General features: G+C 41.4%; 1 protein-coding gene across 1 annotated transcript in view; it reads right to left on the minus strand.

The window, feature by feature from the left end:
• Snx12 (sorting nexin 12) overlaps positions 1-14,133 on the minus strand; it is a 109,635-nt gene that overhangs the window by 21,176 nt on the left and 74,326 nt on the right. The window lies entirely within an intron of this gene.

Raw genomic sequence — 14,133 nt, forward strand, 5'->3', positions numbered from 1 at the left:
ACTGTGGGTCCCAAGTTATCTCTGCTTCACGCTAGAGATATGATGGTCCCTCTTTATGCCCGAGGGGAAAAAAAGCTGTGCTTGTGAAATCAGGTGGTTTTCCACCAGGGATCTCAGAAACAAGCAATACCATTCTTGTCCTTGGCCAGAACCCAAGAATATCTTTGGTTCTTTACTGGCCACAGTGTTTGGGGACTCAAGTTTGTGCTCTAGCCTCTTGTTATTTTTCTTTTACACAGCTGCCCAGAAGCTGTGTGAATGTGACCAAAAACCTCCAGTGTAGACACTCATCCCCTTGAAAAACTTTGGAATTGGATCTCTAGATTTTCATGGTGGAAAGGGTATAGATAGATAGATAGATAGATATAGATAGATAGATAGATAGATAGATAGATAGATAGATAGATAGATATTGTCAGGGTGGTTATGCTATTAATCTTTGGACCTTATGTACTCAATTAATGCTGTCTTAAATTTATCTCTTTTACTCTGATGGTCCTGCTGCAATGTAATTCCTTGGTCACCCTCTAATGCATAAAAGTCAGCAAGAGTGAAGGCCCTAAGCCAGTGGTTCTCAACCTGGGGGTGGCAACCTCTTTGAGTAGGACTCTTTCATATCGCCCTTTCACGGGGTTCACCTAAGACCACCAGAAAACACAGATTTTTATATTATGATTCATAACACTAGCAAAATTGCAGTAATAAAGTATCAAGAAAAATAACTTTAACATTGGAGGGTCACCACAACATTAAAGGTTAGCAGCATTGGAAAAAGTTGAGAACCATGGCTCCTAAGCCCTTTTGTCTCCCAACTTCAGCTCATCTCTGAAGTGATTTTAGGGTCTCAATTTTTGGTGGGGAAGAATATTTTAGGAATTAGCAGATTAGCAGAGTGAGAAGCCATTGAAGATAGACCACTCTCTCATGATGCTTTAGAAGCCACCTTCCATTTCCCTGGTAATAACAGAAAGGAAGACTCACAATTGTCCCTTCTTAGGATTTTTTTAAAGATTTGTTTATTTATTATATGTAAGTACACTGTAGCTGTCTTCAGACACACCAGAAGAGGGCGTCCAATCTCATTACAGACAGTTGTGAGTCACCATGTGGTTGCTGGGATTTGAACTCAGGACCTTCAAAAGAGCAATCAGTGCTTTTTAACTGCCAAACCATCTCTCCAGCCCTCTTCTTAGGATTTAAAATACTATACAAAAAGATGGTGTTGGAGCTTTGTTGAGGATCATTAAGGGAAAAGCTACTTCCTCCTATTTTAAAGAAAAATGTATTCTGAGTTGTGTCTGCTCCAAAGATTAGAACATAATATACCATTGCCTCCTCCCTTAAAGGTTAATCTTGAGAGTTCTGTCAATCACCTGGCCCACAGGAGAGCGCATTTACCTGAAAACAAGCTAGGGAAATGGGAGGGTTAATTAACCTCCTTAGTGCTATCTCCCAGAAGCCTCGCCCTTGGTGCAGCTGCTTACCGAGCTTCTGTCCAGCAGCATTGCTAAGCCACACTGCCTTGCTGAGTTCTAACTAAAAAGAAACACAACTTTTCATTTTCATCCTTTCTCTCTCTTCTGGGTACTGGCCAAAAGCCTAAGAATGCTCTAACATGCTGGATTTCCTGGACCCGAACTCAAAAGATAAAATGCTCAGCTTTTTGAAACTCCCTTGACCTGGAAGCTGCCAAGATTTATAGGTTACCTGATCTGTTGTTTTGCTTTCAAATTTTAGCAAAATGGTCCTTGAGATTCCTTCTGGGTCCATTTGAAATTATTTAAACAAGAATAAAAACCCACAAAAAGAAACCACAGGAGCAGCATGATGGCTCACTGGGAAAGGGAGCTTGCCACTCATATAAAGAACCCATATAACTGGGCAGTGGTGGGGCACACGCCTGTAATCCCAGCACCTGGGAGGCAGGGGCAGGCAGATTTATGAGTTCGAAGCCAGCCTGGTCTACAGAGTGAGTTCCAGGACAGCCAGGGCTACACAGAGAAACCCTGTCTCGAAAAACCAAAAATAAAAAATAAAAAAATTTAAAAAAAAATTAAAAAAAAAACCAACCAACCAACCAACCAAAAATCTCATATAAAAGTAAGAGTAGAAAACCAGCCCCACAACGTTGTTCCATCACCTCCATGTATGTGACTTGGCATGTAGACAATCACATGCATCAAGCATACAAATAATGATGATAATGATACAAAAGAAACCCCAGAAGAGAGGGCGAACTGTTAAGAAATGTCATCTTCTATGCCTGTCCCAGCAATGGAAATCACAAATTCACAGCAGCTATACATGCTACTGGCTCCAGGCTAACACAAGTTGAGCCTTTCTAATACCCAGCTTTGGAAGGGGAAGAGACCTGTAAGTCCCTATCACCTACAGCAGATCTCCTAGCAACCAAGTTTGTGGGAGGGGGCATAGAATCCAGTTGTACACACAGTGGTAAGCCCACCATACTCTGATGGTTAGTTCCAAAGCCTGGGTCACATAAAGAGGCCCAGTTAAACTCTGTGGAACACAAATTAAAACAACAACTAGTAATATGGGAACAAGATTTGTAAGGAAAGGAGAGATGGCAGGGATGAGAAGATTTGAGTGAGACAGGCAAGAGTGACCAGAATGCATTATATACAAGTGGGAAATTATCAAAGAACGAAAGTTATTAATAAAAACTAGGTTTAAAAGGGAACTGCAAATTTCTTGGTGACAGCACTACAACTTGAACCTAGAGGTCAAAATCCAACCAAAGTATAAATCAAGTTGAGTATGAAAGATTATTTTCTAAAACTTAAAGACACAATGAACATCTATTCTTTCTGAGTATGTAACTTAAAGATGTACTCTTACAAAACCATGGTAAATACCAGAAAGAAAAATATCCAGGGAATTAAAAAATGCAGACTTAACTCATATTTCCAGTGAGAAAAACAAAATTTCATGGTGACAGCTGTGAGGCGGGCTTGGACAGCAACCAGAAAGAATGCAGCCTAAGAATTAAATGCATTAGAGTCAGGGATGGCACGGTTCAGGCTTACAAGCACAGCACTCAGGAGGCTGAGGGAAAAGGACTGCCTTAGCTACATAGAGTGTTTCAGGCCAGCCCACAATCCAGTGAAACACCCTCTCAAAAATAGGTGAAGAAAAAGGAATGAAATACATTTCAACCGATGGATATGCTGAGGACAAAATTAGAAAGCTTGTGCAAGGCCTAAGACTGAGTGACTAGAGCTGCAAAGAAGATCTACGTCTACATATACATACATCCATAAAACACTGATGAGTCATGTATAAAAGGCAATCCGAAGTTTCGGTTACAAAGACGCAAACAAGCAGAAAGAAGCCTTTAGACCTAGCATCTGAAAGGCAGAGACAGGTGGATATCTCAGAGTTCAAGGCCAGCCTGGTCTACAGACTGAGTTCCAGGACAGCCAGGGCTACACAGAGAAACCCTGCCTTAAACAAACAAACAAAAAACCAAACAAAACAACCCCCCCCCCCAAACCAAAATCTCCCTTTCCTGTGATCCAGATAAGTTTTTGCAGTAGATGGTGCTTAATACAGAGATCCACAACTGGTCACACAGCAGAGAACTAGAGGCTGCAAAGTGCTAGGTCCTAATGAGAGACACAGACATCAACACCTACACCACCACCACCAAAGTTCAGGGACCAAAGCAGAAGCCAGAGCAGGGTGGTGGCTGCGCATGCCTTCATTCCTAGCACTCTGGAGGCTGGGGCAGGTGGGTCTCAGTGAGTTCAAGGCCAGCCTGGTCTACAGAGCCAGTTGAGGGACGACCAGTACTGTTTTAAGAAACCTTGTCTTGAAAAACAAACAAACAAACATACAAAACAGAAGCCAGGACAGAAAGACGGTAAGAGTTAGAGAACTACCATGAAATTGTGTTTTCTGGACAAAATAGGCTGCTTGCATAAATGAACTCACAGTGGCTATGACAGCATGCACAAGATCAAGCCAATCAAAATCCCAGCATGGATAGAGAAGGGATTTATAAGGCTCCACCCCTAGCTGAGGAGCTATTGGCAGTTGATGGCTGCTGGGGTAGGAAGAATCAACTTTTTAAAAAAGGATATGGTCTCAGATTATATGAACAATATATGGACTCGGGACCTGGTAAAGAGGAGCTAGAACTGGAGGGTGGATTTGATCCAGAATTTCATGTATGAAATTCTCAAATACAAAAATGAAGATGAGATGAATGTGAGAGCAAGTGGAATATTGGCTGCAGGAATAATCCCTAAAACATCCGAAAATAAAAACTATACAGAAATGTCTAAAATTTGAAGTAAAAATTCTTCTTTTTCAGTGATATTTTGCCTGCATGTACTGAGGGTGTGCCACGTACTTGCAGTACTCACAATGACCAGAAGAGGGCGTCAGGTTCCCTATAACTGAGTTACACAGCCATCTCTCCCGAAATGAGCCTGGTTTTCCAGCTCCTACTCTTCTTCCGGGGTGCGGGAGGCTGGAACTTGCTACTAAACAAGAATAGCTTTGAACTCACAAAGATTCACCTGCCTCTGCCTCCTGAGTACTGGAGTTAAAGTCCCACCAGATCCCGTTCTACTGGGTTGTTTTTGGGGGTTGTTGTTGTTGTTGTTGCTGTTTGGATTTGGGTTTTTTTGAGACAGGATTTCTCTGTATAGCCCTGGCTGTCCTGGAACTCACTCTGCAGACCAGGCTGGCCTCGAACTCAGAAATCCTCCTGCCTCTATCTCCCAAGTGTTGGGATTACAGACGTGTGCCACCACAGTTTCTTTCTTTCTTTTTTTTTTTTAAGATGGGTTCTTGCTATGCAGCCCAGAATGGCCTAGAACTTGGTATGTAGCTGAGGATGATAACCTTTAACTTCTGGTCCTCCCACTTCCAATTACTAATTGTTGAGAGTACAGTTATGTGCTACAGTGTGCAAGTTTTTGGTTGGGGCAGGGGTTAGTTTTGTTTTTAGTGGTTTGGTTTTTTTTGTTTGTTTGTTTGTTTGTTTGTTTTTTGGTTTTTTGAGATAGGGTATCATGTAACCTAGGATAGCCTTAAACTCACTGTGTAACTGAGGATAACAAACTTCGGATCCTGCTGCCCCTACCTCACAACATTATAAACATGAGCTACTACACGTGGCTTTAAACGTTTATTTTTAAATGTGTAAAACGTATACTTATAATATTTCAATTAAAATTAATTGATAGGAAGGTTCTTGGCAGGTTTGTGGAGGTGGCATAATTTTTAAAATATTCTCACTCCTGAATAGCTTAATAAAAACAGAAAACAAGCTAGGCACAGTGGTGCACACCTGTAACCGCAGCACTCTGGAGATAGAGACAGAACCATGAGGAATTTGAGGTTAGTCTGGGTTCCATAAAGAGACCCTGTCTGAGACATGGAACAACCGAAACAGAAAATCTGCTATAGAAAACCCCAAAACTCATGGACAGTAAGTGTCACAAAGCTAGGTAAGAAGATCATTAAATCCAAATGTGTGGAAGGGTACAGACACCCAACAGCTGTAAAGCAGATGTGATATTAGCTCTGTGTGAAAGGAAACAAACTCGAGGAAGGAATGAGCACGTGACAAAGGAAAGAGCCTGAAATGGAGAGGATGTTGCATATTTCAGTAGCAGGTGAGACCTAAAGAGTTTCCTCAAAACTCCATGTCTGCAGCAGTGTGGGCCCCACAAGCTCTCCACACTAATCAGCCAGGAGCCGAAGACACTGCCACAAACAGAATCCCTATTCAGCAATACAGTAAGAAACAAAAAGGACCATGGGACAGGAGAGCTAGATCCAGGTCTCTGAGAAAGGAAGTCACATTTTGGGAAACTACACAAAAGCAACAGAAGAGGGCGCTAGAAGCTATGAAAATGGAAAACCTATCGGGATTCTAGCCTCCACCCTTCTAACCGTTTTTTTTTTTTTTTTTTTTTTTTTAGATGCAATGGCAGGAGCTTCTAATTCTGGCATTCAGCAGACCGAGACAAGCCTGGTCTGCATAAGAAGATCCTGTCTCAAAAGATCAAATACATAAAGCCTGAATTTATAAAGTCACGTGAAAATGAGCAATAGCTTTGACCAGAAGAAGCTAGCGAGGACGAGTCGCGCTGACAATTGACAGCAAAGCGGAAGCACATGCTTATGAGACGTGAACACTATAGCCTGCCATCTCAAAGCAAGTCCAAAGTAGACAAAGAAAAGGAGGGAAGCTGCGGAAGAAGTCAGGATTTGAAAACCTTAAGCAAGGGGTAATAGGGTCCAGGACAGAATCAGAAATGAGAGAGACGCGAAATGAATTCTAAGGCAGAAAGAGCAAATCAACTCAAGATATAAGAGAGAGGATAAGAAAAGGGACCTGCATAGAACCAAAAGGAGAAGGATGAATTGACAAAAAGGAAAGCAAGCACTTGAGAAACTGAGACCATGTCTCAAATCCTACTTCCCACCACCCACCCCCCAAAAAAGAAAAAAGAAAAATTCAGAGAGAAGAAAATAAAACAAAATAAGCCATGTATAGAATAACAAATACTGGGCTGGACGGATGGCTCAGTGGTTAAGATCACCAATTGTTCTTCCAGAGGTCCTGAGTTCAAATCCCAGTAACCACATGGTGGCTCACAACCATCTGTAATGAGATCTGACGACCTCTTCTGGTGTGACTGAAAACAGCTACAGTGTACTTACATATAATAAACAAATGAATAAATGAATAAATAAATAAATGAATAAATAAATAAATAAAACTTTTAAAAAAGAATGACAAATACCATGTTTTGTTTGTGGATCCTACAACCCTTTATGGAGAATACATATGCATATTTGTGTGGTGTGTGTGTGTGTGTGTGTGTGTGTAGTCCTTGCTATGAGTTTCACAAGAGCATGATGGAGACTAGAAGAACAGGGAAAATCAATGGAAAGGGGGAAAGAGTGGGGAGTCTAACAGGAGGAAGCAAAAGCAGGTAAAACACCCATAAAAGTGAGAGCCGGGTGGTGGCGGTGCACACCTGTGATCCCAGCACTCTGGGAGGCAGAGGCAGGTGGATTTCTGAGTTTGAGGCCAGCCTGGTCTACAGAGTGAGTTCCAGGACAGCCAGGGCTACACAGAGAAACACTGTCTCAAAAAACCAAAAATAAAAAATAAAAAAGTGAGACCAGAGATGGGGTGGTAGCTCATGCTTGCAATTGTAGCACTTGGGAGGCTGAGGCAGGAGATTCAACACATGTTTGAGGCCAGCCTGGACTATATGGTGAGTTTCAAGACAACCTGAGCAATAAAAAATCATGATGCAAATAAATAAAATTAAAAGTTTAAAAAGGCCACAAGAAAGCTTTCCTGAAATAACTTGGAACAAAGACTTAAAACAACATATTTTAAAAGCAAGTGTAGAGAAATGACCAATACTGAGATATATCCTAGCAAAAATATTCTATTTTTTTTGTTTTGTTTTGTTTTGTTTTGTTTGTTGTTGGTTTTTTTTTTTTTTTGAGACAGGGTTTCTCCCTGCCCTGTGTAGCCCTGGCTGTCTTGGAACATGGTCTGTAGTTCAGGCTGGCCTAGAACTCATAGAGATCCCCCTGCCTCTGCCTAAAGCATTAGATTTTTATTTTTTGTAAAGATTTATTTCTTTATTTTATGTATATGAGTACACTGTAGCTGTACTGATGGCTGTGAGCCATCATGTGGTTGCTTGGAATTTGAATTCAGGACCTCTGTTCACCCCTGTCCTGCCCAGCTTGCTCTGGCTTAAAGATTTATTATTTTATCTAAGAACACTAGCTGTCTTCAGACACACCAGTAGAGGGCGTCAGATCTCATTACAGATGGTTGTGAGCCACCATGTGGTTGCTGGGATTTGACTCAGGACCTTTGGAAGAGCAGTCAGTGCTCTTAACCACTGAGCCATCTCTCCAGCCCGCATTAGATTTTTAGTAGGAAATTTCCTACTAGGCGAGGGGAACAAATGAAAGAAAAACAGCCAGTTATCAGATGTATTGACAATTATATTTTATACTGGAAGGCAAGAAAACAACGTTTTCATGATATATAGGAGAAACAACATAACCCAAGCAGTCAAATTTCTGACTTGGATTGTCGGGATCTGTTGGCAGTTAATGGTTGCTTCTGTGATGTAATAACACAGTAAAGAACCGCAAGCAACCCCAATTAACCTCAGTGGCTCACAAGCACTAAATAAAACGGAGCAAAACAAAAGCCATGAAAGTAGAGGGGAACTTACTGATTAAAAGAAAGGGCTCAGTGAGAAGGGGGTGAGAGGGGTAGCGGTGAATACAAATGACCCAATACATTACATACATGCTTGAAATTATCAAAGAATAAAAAATATGGCTGACACGGAGTTTTTAAAAATGTAACAATTTTTGTTTGTAGCCAAAGTGTTATGAGCGAATTGCATCCTCTCACCAAACAAAAAAGGTCACATGTCGAAGACCTAGTCCCTGGTAGTTGACAATGAGTGAGTATCTGAAGCAAGACCATTCCCTAGGACTGCAGGCCCTAAGAGGAGGACGCAGCAGACGAAGCGCAGTCCTTGACAGGCATTTGCTTAGGATTGTCAAAACAATTTTGAAAAGAGGTGATTTGTTCACATAAAGACACCAAAGAAATTCCAAGGCTAGCCTGAGCTACTCAACAATGTCCAGTCTCTAACAATAAATAGCCAAAAGATAGCAGAGGAAAGGCTGTATCACAAATGATCAAGGCAGCCTCTGACAAGTAAGGATAGATGCCTCAGAGAGATCAAACCTGCCAACACCTGACCTTGGGCCTCTAGCTTCCAGGACTGTGAAACACATCTCTGCTGTTCATGGCACCCCATCTCTGGTGGGGGTTTTTAATGACATCCTGAGTCTCCAAAGTTGACAACCTATACTCACTCAGGAAATACTGTTCCTGTGGCCCCTTCCTAAACAAGCTGCTACAGAACAAACTCTAGAAAAATAAAATAAAATAAAAAAAAAACAGTTGGGAAAACATCCACAAAAGGACTGTTTGTGACCATTAGATAAACTAACTAAATAAATGCACATAGATCCGTGTAGACATGCGCTCCAATGATGGCTGTCAGTATGAAAGTGCAGTTTACAGTAGCTGCCAATGGAGTGCTGGAGCGGAGATGGTGCTAACAGGCTCTCTGTTTTCGCCATCCTGTTAGTAGTGGGAACATTAATATTCTGCTCAGAGACAGTTGTGTACGGCACGGCACATAAAGCTAGTGCATAGTAATATGATAATTTAAGCCTATTATCTCCCATACTGTGGGTTCTCAAGGATAAAATAAAGGAGATTCAGAAGTGAGACAGCTGAGAAAACCCCTGAAGACTGGACTTTGAAAAAAACAACACATCAGTATCTCCTGTCCAGTTTTTCCTTAAAAGGTTTGAAACGCTGATGAACTCAGTACCTGTGAGTATTGCTGCTAGCATTCAGACCTCGTGGCCTTGAGATACCATTTCGTACAAAAAAAGAAAGCAGGCCTTTTTACAGAAGTGATTTCAGGGCTTTGCCAGGAAATGTATATTATGGGCCTGAAGTATCAATTTGGTTCAATTTCTGAGTTCGTGGAGACTTTTTTTTTTTTGAGTTGCTGTCATTTATTGAATAGGAATAAAACAAAAATTCCTTGAAAAAAATTAATGAGAAAAAGCAAACATTTACATTGCTTTCCCTTAACAAACTATACCATTGACCAACCAAATAATAGGAGAGGAGATGTTCTTCTTTATCCTAGAAAATAGATGAAGAATGATAGAATCCAAATGTCACCATTCTACAGCCCTTAGTGAATAAATGAATCTAGGCTTTAAGGAACAAATGGCTACTAGTACCACCGAGAGAGTGCACATCATGTGCCTTCTGCTAAGAGAATCCAAATATCATCTATGAGCTAGTCTTATTAAAAACCCTCTTACCTGAACATGATGAAATCAACTAGTAATATTAAAAAAATACAATGTACTATAGACATGTATGTACTAGAGACATCAAGGAAGGATAAAAACTGGCAAAACAGCTGAGCAGGCAAAAGCGCCTGCCATGTAACTGTACTGACCTGAGCTTGATCCCCAGAAGCCATGTAAACAACCAAGTCCACAAAGATGTCCCCTGACCTCCACAACTGCCGCATGGCATGGATGCTCACACATATTCATCATGTATACACACAATAATAATTTTTTAAAAATAGTCAAGGAAAGCACAGTACAGAGAATATGATAATCTAGATAACAGAGACCCAATCCACAATATCCAGACTTGGAGACTGTACAGGCCAAGCTGCCCAGTTTCTTCAGTAAACAAGCTGCAAGAGAAAAAACCCAGAAAAGGGTAGGGAGTGTGGCTCAGTGCTACAGAGCTTACCTAGCATACAGGGGACACAAGAAAGGCCAGGCAGTGGTGGTGCTCACTTTTGATCCCAGCACTTGGGAAACAGAGGCAGGTTAGTTTTTTGTTAGTTCCAGGCCAGCTTGGTCTACACGATGAGTTCTAGGATAGCAAAGGGTACACAGAGAAATCCTGTCTCAAAAATAGAAGTGGGGGTTAGGAGAAGAAAGAAGAAAATATATTTGCCAGTTGGGTAAATGTAAAGGCAAGAGCGGTCAGAAGGCTAGGGTAGAGGGTACTGTTTTGTTTTATTTTTAATGGTTTATTTATTTTTATTTTATGTGTATTGGTGTTTTGCCTGCATCTGTGTCTGGGTGAGGATATTGACTCCCCTGGAACTGGAGTTAACACAGCTGTGAGATGCCATGTGGGTATTGAGAATTCAACCCCTCTGGAACAGCCAGTGTTCTTGACCACTGCACTCTCTCTCTCCAGCCCCTTGATTTTTTAAAAAATTTAATTTAAAAATTAGGTCTAGGTTGGAGGCATGACTCAGCACTTCAGAGCAGTGGCTGATCTTGCAGAGAAGCAGAGTTTAGCTCCCAGTCCCCATGTAGAAGTTTACAGTTGCATGTAATTCCAGTTCCAGGGGCTCTGATACCCTCTCCAGTCTCTGTGAGCACCAAACACACACATGGTACAGATTCATACATTCAGGCACTCACACATACACATAAAAACTAAAAAAACAAATCTTTTAAAAAATTGGATCCATATGCACTGGTATTGGAAGATGTCCAAATTCTGTACAGAACAGTATGTTCAGTATGCTCAAATTGTTATTTAATAAAATAAATAAAAGTATAAGTACTGAGATTATGTAAAGAGACTTCATATAAATATGCAGCGGTCCACAGAGATATTCTCAGGGCTGCCATTACAGAGGAGTTCTCTTTCAAAGTGTAACTTGCTATAAAGCTTGTTTGAAATCTAATAGGCATATTTTACTTTTGTAATAAGCAAAAATGCTCAAGGAAAGACAGATGGAAGGAAATGAGAGAGGGAGGAAATAGAAAGAGGAAAAGAAAATCTCATAGCTCTTCAGATTATAAACTGAGGCATCCATCTGACTTAATCACTAGGCTTTGGTAAATAATAAGAAGCACTTCCTAAAGTGACTGTCAGAGTAGTTTGTATCTATGTTTAAAATCCATAGTTTGGAATAGCTAGCCCGCTATGGCTACCCAGTAAAATTTACAGCCTGAGCTGGGGATTGTTGTTCTGTGAAAGGCAGTTCTTCAGCATGTGTAAGGCCGGGGCCTCAAACTCGGCTCTACATATAGTCTAAAAGCAAGGAAATCCATACGCCTTCAGGCATGAACTCCTCATGGGGTCTGCTGGGGAAGTCAGTACTTAAAAAACCAGCCACTGCTTCAAGTTTTAGCAACTTTCTTTGCTTTAACTTTGATGCTTTGAAGGAGGCAACACCCTTATCTTTCTGTTTATCCTATGTGCCAGTGGCTCTCAAGAGTGTGGTCCCCAAACACCATAAACAAACTTTTAGGCCCCATCCAGACCTACCAAGTAGGAATCTCTCTGGGCAGGATGCAGCAGTTTTCTGATAAGGTCTCTAGCAGGGTTGCCAGATAAAATACAGAGCACTCAGCTAAGTCTGAAGTTCAGATTAATGATGTATGAATTTTTACCAAAAGTATTTGTAGCAACTGGGACATACTTAAATTGAAATTTAATAGAACATTCTGGCTTTTGTGGGGTGGGTGGGCGTTGGTTGTTTTTCTCAGTCTGGAAGCTTCCCTGTTTGCTTGAGAAAGACTAGGGTAGAGGTAAGGCAGGAGGCTTGCATTCTGACTGACACGACTGCACTGTTTTTTAAATTCCACAAAAATGATTGTCATCTCCGTAAGACAGACAAGACTCATGACAAGGAAGCAGAGATGTGGGGACAGAGCCTGTCAGCCTCAGGGCCTAAGGTAAAGTTTAGGAGCAGAAGGAGCCTAGACTTTACCAGAAAATTCCAGCGTACTAAGAGACTTCAGTTCCCGATCCCTTGTTGCTCTGTGTTCACACCAAGACAACTGTGGGTGAACTAGGACAAAGGCTGGGGTGGGCACTGGGGTTGGGGGGCGAAGCACCTGAGAAAGGGCAAAGCATCTTTTAAATGTTTGTGTGTTTGTTTATCCATTTGTTTCAGACAGGGTCCATATGTAACCCAAACTGACTTCGAACTCATTATGTAGCCCAGGCTAACCTTGAAATTTCAATCTTCCTATATCTATGTCCCAAGTGCTGGCATTACAGTGTGCATCAACATACTTGTTAGGAAAAAAAAAAACACTTTTTAATGGAGTGAGACAAACATGGCTTCTTCATATACATAACACAGGAATACGGCCAAGGTCAATTTGTGCTCACATCAGGCTGATGGACACTATTTCTATAGGTAAAAATTGGAGAAGAAATACTCCCTTAGAGGGCAATCCTGTCCCTATCTTGTCAGTGTCTAAGGCAGTAGTTTCCAATGAAGGGAGATTTTAACCCTTGGCAATGTTTGGAGACATTTTGGTTGTTAAAACATGGTGTGGGCATTTTAGAGACATCCTGAGATGCTCTTCAACTCCACTCATAGCCCAAGAGAACTTCCTCTACAAAGAATTATCCACTTGCAAATGTCAACTTCCAAGTCCCAGAAATGACTTTAAAGCACATTAATGAGGAGAATGAACTGCCTTCTTCCCCACTGCTTCCTCTCCTTCCTCTCCCACCGCAAGACCAGACTCTCCCCGCCCATGAGGATAAGCTATGTATGCACATTCCTGTAACTCAGAAGGGAGATAATGTAAGTGTCAGGATTCTAATCTGTAGAATGTGGGTAAAAATACTTAGCTCATATGGTGGTTGCAGAGACTAAATGAGTAACTTAATAGTTTAAATTCAGATATTTATTGAGCACCTATACTATGTGCCAAGTATTGTGAGCCCACACACAGTCTTTGTTACTGGAGAAGCGTTAAAGTGATGTCATCACTCATACTCCTCCCTCCCTTATTAGACAGACCTAACCCCCTTGCTTCCTTCCCAGAGAACTAGCGGGAGCAGTCAATACCCTGTTTAGAAGAGCTACCAGAATCTGCTCTATCAGTCTGCGCCGATTTGCTAATGTCTCCCATCTTTAGTTCCAAACACAGCACGAAAGCTAACACACCATAGTTATCTATTTCACATGTTGACAGCTTCATGTGTGTCCATAATGGGAGTCACTGCATACATGTCATTTTCAACTTCATGATTCTCATCCTCCTCCCTCCCACGCTGAAATCTTCTTCCCAATAAATCCCCCAGACATGTCTCTGATTTAAAAAAAAATAATTTAAAAATTATGTCTAGGCTAGGCTGGAGAGATGGGCTCAGCAGTTAAGAGCACTGGCTGCTCTTGCCAAGGACCAGACTTTGGTGCCCCCAGACCTCAATTCCCATGTCTTGTGGAGGAGGGGAGCCAGCCACCAGCACATTGTCCTTAATCATCAAAAGAAGCTCAGGCCTAGGGGAGTGGCTCTGTAACAGAGCTCACTGCCCTGGTTTGTGTTTTGTTTTTGTAAACAGTGTACCCTCCAGAGCGTGCCCTCTCTTTCCTTTCCTTCTTTATTAACAAGCCCTAGGAAGTTTTAGCAAAGACAAATTAACATTTCTGCATGATTTACCTTTTACCAATCTGTTTTGGCATGCTTGTAGGTTGTTTTCCTCACCTGCAACTG

This window comes from Apodemus sylvaticus, chromosome X (assembly GCF_947179515.1).
Source record: "Apodemus sylvaticus chromosome X, mApoSyl1.1, whole genome shotgun sequence".
NCBI classification, from domain to species: domain Eukaryota; kingdom Metazoa; phylum Chordata; class Mammalia; order Rodentia; family Muridae; genus Apodemus; species Apodemus sylvaticus.